Below are 8,033 nucleotides of genomic sequence, written 5' to 3'. Positions count from 1 at the left end.
TGTGTATCAAATCAGGTTTTCCATGTCCTTTTTATAGAAGCATTTGGCTGGGCTTGGACATCATAAAACCCTAAAACTATTTTCCATTCATATCTTCTCATGACAGTTGATTAGATCTCTTTGAAAAATAAGTTAATCTCGTTGTAATTACTGATTGATAGCATGTTCAATCATCTCATCAATCATACACAAATTAGCATTAAAAACGCAATCACATAATACATAACATTCAGACTGAATGTTCTGTATACAGATGTCATGACATCGGGTCTGACATCTCAGTAAAATCCTGCATAATCACATTTTAAACATCCAACAGGTACATGATATCTTATGTTAAGACATCACATGTGAAAACTTGTGAATACTCTAGGTTTTACCAAAATTGCTGCCAACACTTAGAACCAACAAACTCCCCCTTTGGCAAATTTTGGCTAAAACATATAGCAATCCATTTGTTTACAAGAGTACACACATATCAGCAGTTAAGCAACAGAAGCAATAACCACACAATTACTAGCTATAATAGCAACTAGTAAAAAATACACAATAAACACATAGGTGCTTACTCTCCCCCTAAGTTTGTTCAACACAGACATCTCCTTCAATAACAACAGCACCCGTAACATTCAAAATCAGACACTGACATCTCCTTCAACATCACTTGTACAACACAGAACATTATTATGTTCAACATCAGTTGTCATCTATTTAGCCTAGCTAGCTACTTCAGCACATATTAACTGCAGCTCTCCACATCTCCATACATTAACTACAGCTCTCCACATATTGACTTCTCCCCTTTTTTAGTCAAAATAGACCAAAGTGATCAATTAGACAAAATAAATGTCAATCAGTCCAGCAGAGGATGTCACAAAGGATGTTATAACATATAAAATGTTACAACACAGTGTCAGGTGGTACATTACCATAATTATACACAACTACATCAGCTGAGATAATCAGAAATCCAAGGAACTCATAAAGAGCCCAAAAATTACATCATGGCATCAAAAAAGACTGCCAAAAAAAAACTACAAACATTAACCAGAAAACATCCAAGCATCCAGAACACACATCATTATAACAGGGGGACCATCATCACCACAACTCAGTCTGAAGAGCTAGCATCTTCTTCACCTTCAAATCCAGAACTACCACTAGATTTGTCTTGAGAATCAGACCTCTCACTTGAGGTGTGGGCATCTGTTTCCTTGGCTTCACCAACATTATCCATCTTTCCTTGCTCCAAGCTACTAATTAGAACCTCTAAAGCCTCTTTCCTAGCCTTAGCCACCCTAATCCCTGTTTCCAACTCCTTACAGGTTTCTTTCAATTCAGCAATCAGGTCACCTTGAGAGGTTGGCTTCTTCATTGCAAATGTCATGACAATGTCATTGACATGACTGCCTTCAAATAACTTGTAATGAATTGACAATGGAAACTTCCTTCTACTAGGGATATCACTGGTGCTCAAAATACCAGGTTGCCGGCTTAGAATTATCCCACAAATGATTGAGGGAAAGGAAATTGGAAGGTTCACTGCATTAGTGGAAGCATGTCTAACGATTTGTTCAAACATGAACCTTCCATAATCAAAGTTGAGCCTGGTTCCAATAGCATATATTATCCTTCCAAGAGCATTAGATATTGTTGAGATGTGATTTGTTGGCACCCAGTTGGCTGAACTTGTCTTATGCAAGATAGCATATTTTACAGTTAATTTTCCAATCGAGAGATGCTTTTTGCTTGGCCATTCCTTGACTTGTCCATCAGTGATTGTCCTACAGACTTCATTGTCTATGGCCTCTAATTCAACAGCTCCTTATGTTCCTCTTCCTCTAACAAACACTTTGCAAAACTCTTTGTTGTTCTTGTCAGCAATATCCTCCGGGATGTTCACAACAAACTCCTTCACACGACCTTCAAAACATTGGGGTAATGCACTAACTGTTTTCACTAAACCATCAGACTTGATCAACCCCATTACCTCCTTCACTTCCACAACATCCTTCCCTAGTTCCCTCTCCACAACAACTCTCCTCTGTATCACAAATTTCCACTTGGCTGCACCATCTTCCAGATGGAAGGAAATGTTATCCAAATGCACAGCAGCAACCTTGGAAGGAGATATTCTAACAGTTTTCTTTTTGGCAGGAGAGATGTCTGGGACATCGTCTTCAACATCATCCTCTGAATCAGAGCTTTCTCTGACCTTTTTCTTCTTGACTTCCACTTTACTCCATGACTTTGAAGGACCTACAGCAGCAGCCTTCTTACTAGTTCTGGCTGTCATCATATTAGCCACAGACCTCCCTTTCCTGGTCTTCATTCTCTTTGCAACCCTTGGCTCCAAGTGATGAAGCGAGGTGTCATCTTCATCATCTGAGATCTCTTCCTCCAAATCAATCACCTTTTCAGCAGAGTTATGCTTCTTAGATTGAGAAGCATCTACAGGTTTCTTACTAGGCAAGGTTTTTCCTAGAGAACACAGTCCCTCGACAGCAATATCTTTCTTTGACCTAGATGAATCATCATCTTTCTCAGTTTGAGGTTCCACCTCAGGTGAGGGGTCCCTTCTAGACAGAGGAGTCGAAACTCCCTTGACTGAGTGTCCTTCATTTAGGATCCTTGTGACCAGATTCCTAATGACACGATCAGTATAATGCATGTCATCCTTAGAGGGAGGGTTATCAGAACTGTTACCTTGATTATTTCGTGCAATGGAAGATGGACCAGGGGCGTCGCCTGGGATTACTGAAAGAGGAATAACTTCCAAAACGCCTTCATCCAGAAAATCCATAGAGGGAGTTCTTGCTTTGTGAGTGGGTTTTGAACCAGAAGATGAAGGATGTTGAGACATTTTGTTGAACTTGTGAAATAATTTTCGTTGCCCTAGGAGAGATGGTCGATACAGTTTGATGAAGATGGAAGTGGTTGTGCTGAGGTTGAGTGTGAAAGTTGTATAGATGGTAGTTCCAATACTAGGTAATGATTTACCATAAATGGGGCACTTTCTTTTAAGTGGGGAGACAATATTTTTATTACCTTTTCCACTCCACTTTAATTGCTATAAATTCTCATGAATACAAATCCCTAATTTCCCTCTTAAACATTCAAATTGATTAGCATCCAAAGCCTTTATAAAGATGTCTGCTAATTACAATTCAGTAGTAACATGTTCCAGTGCTATGATTTTCTCTTCCACTAGTTCTCTAATAAAGTGATGACGAATATCAATGTGCTTTGTCCTGCTGTGCTGAATAGGATTCTTAGAAATATTTATAGCACTCAGGTTGTCACAGTACAATGTCATGACATCTTGTGTGACATTGTATTCAGTCAACATTTGTTTCATCCAAAAACCCTAAAAAATGTTTGTGTGGACTGTTGGGTGTGATCTGAACTTTTGGACTTAGAATTAGGCAACATTCCATATGCAAAAGGACTTGGTCAATGCCAACATTTCTGAGACCAAGTTATTGTGATTTGAGCTTTCATCTGATGCAAGTATTGGGATCCACATGAGTTCATCTGCTACATGGTCTTGATGTAACTGTTATTTTGATCTCATACTATACCTTATTCTGAGCAAAAAATCAAGAGTATTTTTTTCTGATACATGAGAAGACAAAGAAGACTTCTAACTGTGAGATTTGCTTGCTTGGATGTGGTTATCTTTATTTGATGCCTTGCTCTTCATATTTCTATTTATTTTCTGATTATTGCTTGATTCAAAGTCCAAAGGGGAAGTGCGTTTTCTATATGACATTCTTGTCTGTTGGATTGCATCCCATTGGTCAAATCTTTTCAGCTCTTAACTTTTAATTTTATGCTTAGGATTAGTCTCTTCATCTCCTCCCACTTCTTAAATTTCAAATATCCCCCCCCCCCTTTCAAAAACTTTCTTTGCTTGTGATTTTAAAACTTAGACTTTATTGTGAACTAGAAATTTTTGCCTTATGCCATTGCTTTTTTTCAAACTCTTTTCTTAAATCAAACTTGTAAATGAACTTAACCATATTGACTTAAAATTTCAAAAGACAAAAAGAACTAACACTCATTTAAACTTTTGGGCCTTTTATATCTCTTTTTAACTTAACTTTTTATTAAAAGCAATCCACTCATTTTGAAATTGATACCTCGAACTACGAGGTTTTGATCTCTTATTTTTATGTTGGTACGTAGGCACAAGTCCGAAGGTTTTGTCAAACACAAAATATAATCAATGAATTCTTTTCTCATCCCCACACTCTATTTGTTGCAAACATCTTTTATACCAAAAACATATACACACATAAAAAAGGGCTCCCTAGGAGTACCTAGGACACTTTGGATGCTAACACCTTCCCTCTGTGTAACCAACCCCCTTACCTGAAATCTCTGGCATTTTATTAGTTTTGATTTGAAATTTTTTATCTTTGGGTTTTGTTTGTAATTTTTCCTTTTCCTTTGAAAATAATAAAAGCGCGGTGGTGACTCTGCTTTTATTGACGTTAAGTTTATCCATAGCTTAATGGTCATGAATTTACCGCTACAGTGTCATCCGCACGAGAAGGAACGTAAGAAAAAGGAAGAAGATGTCACATTCTTTGAATATGGAATGTTAGTTCATTATTGAATGACGTGTCTGAGTCTCTATAAACATCATAAGAAAAATGATAAGGAGTTCTACAAGATGAAGGGAAATCATGCCAAAGGTCGTTAGATAATATTTCTTGGAAAGAAGAAGACACGAGCTTCTCTTCATCTTCTAGTTCAAGTTTATATGATGAATGTATCAATATGTGCTTGATGGTATACAAGAAAAGTAAAGACTCAGATGTATATTGTTTTGATCCTGAAGTTAAACCTCTATATAAACAATTGTCAAAAGCATTTTGTGAAATGCATGCAGATGATAAATGCTTTTAAGAAAATTTATCTTCAAAGAAAATTTATTTCAAAACTTGAAAAGGATATTAATGATCTAAGTAGTGCTTTAGATTCCTTAAAGGAAGAGTGTGCGTCTCTCGTTGATGAGTGTTTTAGAGTTTCTAGTACTTAGCTAAAAGGATTGTGTTACTTGTCCAATTTTAAAACATGAAAATAAAAAACTCAAAGGACAATTATCATAAACTATTTCTCTATCTAATACTAGTTCTACTTCTTCAATTGAAAAAGGGGCCGATTTTGAGGAAAACTCTCGCTTTGCTAGAAGAAATAGAAAGATTATTTCATCTAAATCGACATACACTTATATTGGTTAAAAATGTCACATTAGGCATCTTTTCCACATTAGGAATGTCAAAGTTCCTAATGGTATCATGGCTTGGATACCTAAGTATTCTTTAACTAACCTGCAAGGACCAAACAAAAACTGGGTACCTAATTTAACCTAATTAGCATTATTGTATTGGTTCATGCATTATTTTAGTTTCCATTCTTAGAAGTTTTTGTCACGTGGTTTTGTTGATGTGTAGTTGAATCTATTTGCGTATTTTGTTACATCTAGCGTGTCTATCTTCTTATTCGGTATTATATCCTTTGATGTTGTATAACCTTCTTAGCTATTTATAATTTATTTTTTATTTGGAATATGGTTCGTGTTATTGTTTTTTTTTTGCGTTTAGGCACATTAGCATCTATCTCTTTTAGATCTTGTCACAGGGGGGATTTTTAATGTAAGTCTAGATTTGTGCAATGTTTCAGGGGGGCATAAGTGAATGGAGAACAACATTGGTCACACTTTTCTTCTACTTATAGTTAAGTCAATTCCAATTGCAAGCTTGTCAAGCATCAAAAAGGGGTAGAGTGAAGGTTCATATCTCTGCTACCTGGTTATGGTTTTATTGCTTAGCTTTTAAGCTTTTTGTTTTAGTTTAATATCATTGAGTCTTCTAATCAATTGTGCATTTTTAGATTCAGTTTTATATCCTTATTTTTAGCATGCATGAATTAAAATGTTTGATTAGCGTGTGAGTAATATACTTTAAGTGATTTGATCAAGTTTTTGGATCAAGAACCAATTTGAGATTGATTTAAGTCATGACACTGAGAGAATCTCAAAACCTCTTTAAAATTGAAAAAAATTGAGATTTTAGGTGTGCGATTTGAATTACACATTCCATGACTCTAATAAAATGAAACAAAAACTTTCAGGAAATTTTTGAAGCTTTCGTGATTCGAGTTAAAGCTTGTACTTGATTTAAATCATTTCACCTTTTTATTCAAATCGTAACTTACACTTGACTTGAATCATTAAATAGATAATTTCTATGGTTGCCACTATCTCATTTGAATCTAATCACATATTTTAATGACTCGAATCACACATGGGTTTCTCATATGTTTCATGGCTTAATTAAAATCACTTTGGCTTTTGACTTAAATGTACTTGTTGCTTATGACTCGAACCAAACATCATTTTCACACATTTTTGTGCTAGACCTCCAACGCCTATGAAAATCATTTTCTCTCAAAAACCTTCACAATGTTAGAATACATACACTTTAAATATTGATTTGAAAACTCACAATTGACTTGTTCTCTCATATTTTCTAAGGAGTTTTGAACCTTAAACACTTGCAAAAAAATTATTTCATCTTCTACCTCATTATTTCTCCATTCTTACATGGATCTAAATCTCATCTTTAGATATTTGTTTTTTTAGGAATTTCCTTTTGAATTTAATGTTTCTTTGATGATTTGTTACGATTTCAGAGGTTTCGCAAAGTGTGTGGTATTGTGGATGGTTTTGACAATTCTAGTGGAAAAGAAGGAGGTTCTTCTCTCTAGGTTCATCTTGCTAGTACTGTGTGAAAGGTTATTAAAAGTATGGGAGTTCTTCTCAATCTTCAAATAGGAAACTGCACAAGATACAAGTAGGATTGAGTAAAGATCATTGTAGAATAGAGACTTAGGAACATGTTATTAGGACTTGAAGATTAAAGGCGATTTCGCATGAAAATTTCTCAAAGAGTCCAATTTTTAGACTTTGTAGAAGTTAAAGATCTAAAAAGAAGATTTTTATATATTCGATGTTAATTTGGATATTTTAATTTTATTAAACTCGTGTAATTTTATCACAAATATTATTGGAACACCAAGATTTTTCAATGGGGATCCAATCGAAAGTGGATCAAGCATAGGGAGGACGATATTTGAACTAATATAAATATCGTTGTACACCTCTCTCTCTCTCTCTCTCTCTCTCTCTCTCTCTCTCTCTCTCTCTCTCTCTCTCTTACATTTAATTTTCGTATGTTTTTCCATGTTTAGGTTTTTGTTTCTTAGCGTAATTTATTTTTAATTCCTGTTGGTAGCAGTTTATTATGTAAGTGTATGTTTTGTTAGAATCGGAGCCTAATTTAGTTTTATTGGTGATTAAAATATGCGAACTAGTGATGTTAGAATCATATAATAATTGAATTTATGTAAAACACACATCACATGTAATTTACAATATATCCATTTGATATAGCTACCAACTTTTTATGCATTCTCTTTGAACAATTTGTGGTAATTGTGAGTTATGTATCTGTTATCGTGATTGATTTCTAATACAAGCATAATCTCTATGTTTTTTCTTTAAGACTTCTGCACATTTGAAGAACTCTGATATTACTTTTTAAAAATGTGGTCACCCCCCTCTAGACAATTTCTTTACTCTATATTCTTACCCAACACAACTTTCCGCTTTCTCTATGCCACTGGTAGGCGTGATGACCTATTTGGACCTCCTTAAAATCTTCTCTGAGCATGAGCCTTTCCTCTTTCGTGCCTAGCTTATGTTCCCAACACTCAAAATCAGTATTTGGAACTTTTGGAGGGGCATCAATAATGTGAGCTATTATGTAGCTCCCTCTCTCTCTCTCTCTCTCTCTCTCTCTCTCTCTCTCTTCTTTTTAATTTCATTGAAATTGCATGATTAATCTATTATTTATTGCTTTCTAGAATTGCATGTCATTAGGATTTCATTCGCTAGAGGTTTAATTGTAAAAGTATAGGTTTTGTTAGAATTGGAACTTTGATTTTGTCTTATTGTAGATTGG

Source organism: Lathyrus oleraceus, chromosome 4 (genome assembly GCF_024323335.1).
Source record: "Lathyrus oleraceus cultivar Zhongwan6 chromosome 4, CAAS_Psat_ZW6_1.0, whole genome shotgun sequence".
Lineage (NCBI taxonomy): Eukaryota > Viridiplantae > Streptophyta > Magnoliopsida > Fabales > Fabaceae > Lathyrus > Lathyrus oleraceus.
The sequence above is the reverse complement of the archived record's forward strand: the minus strand, read 5'-3'. Positions refer to the sequence as shown.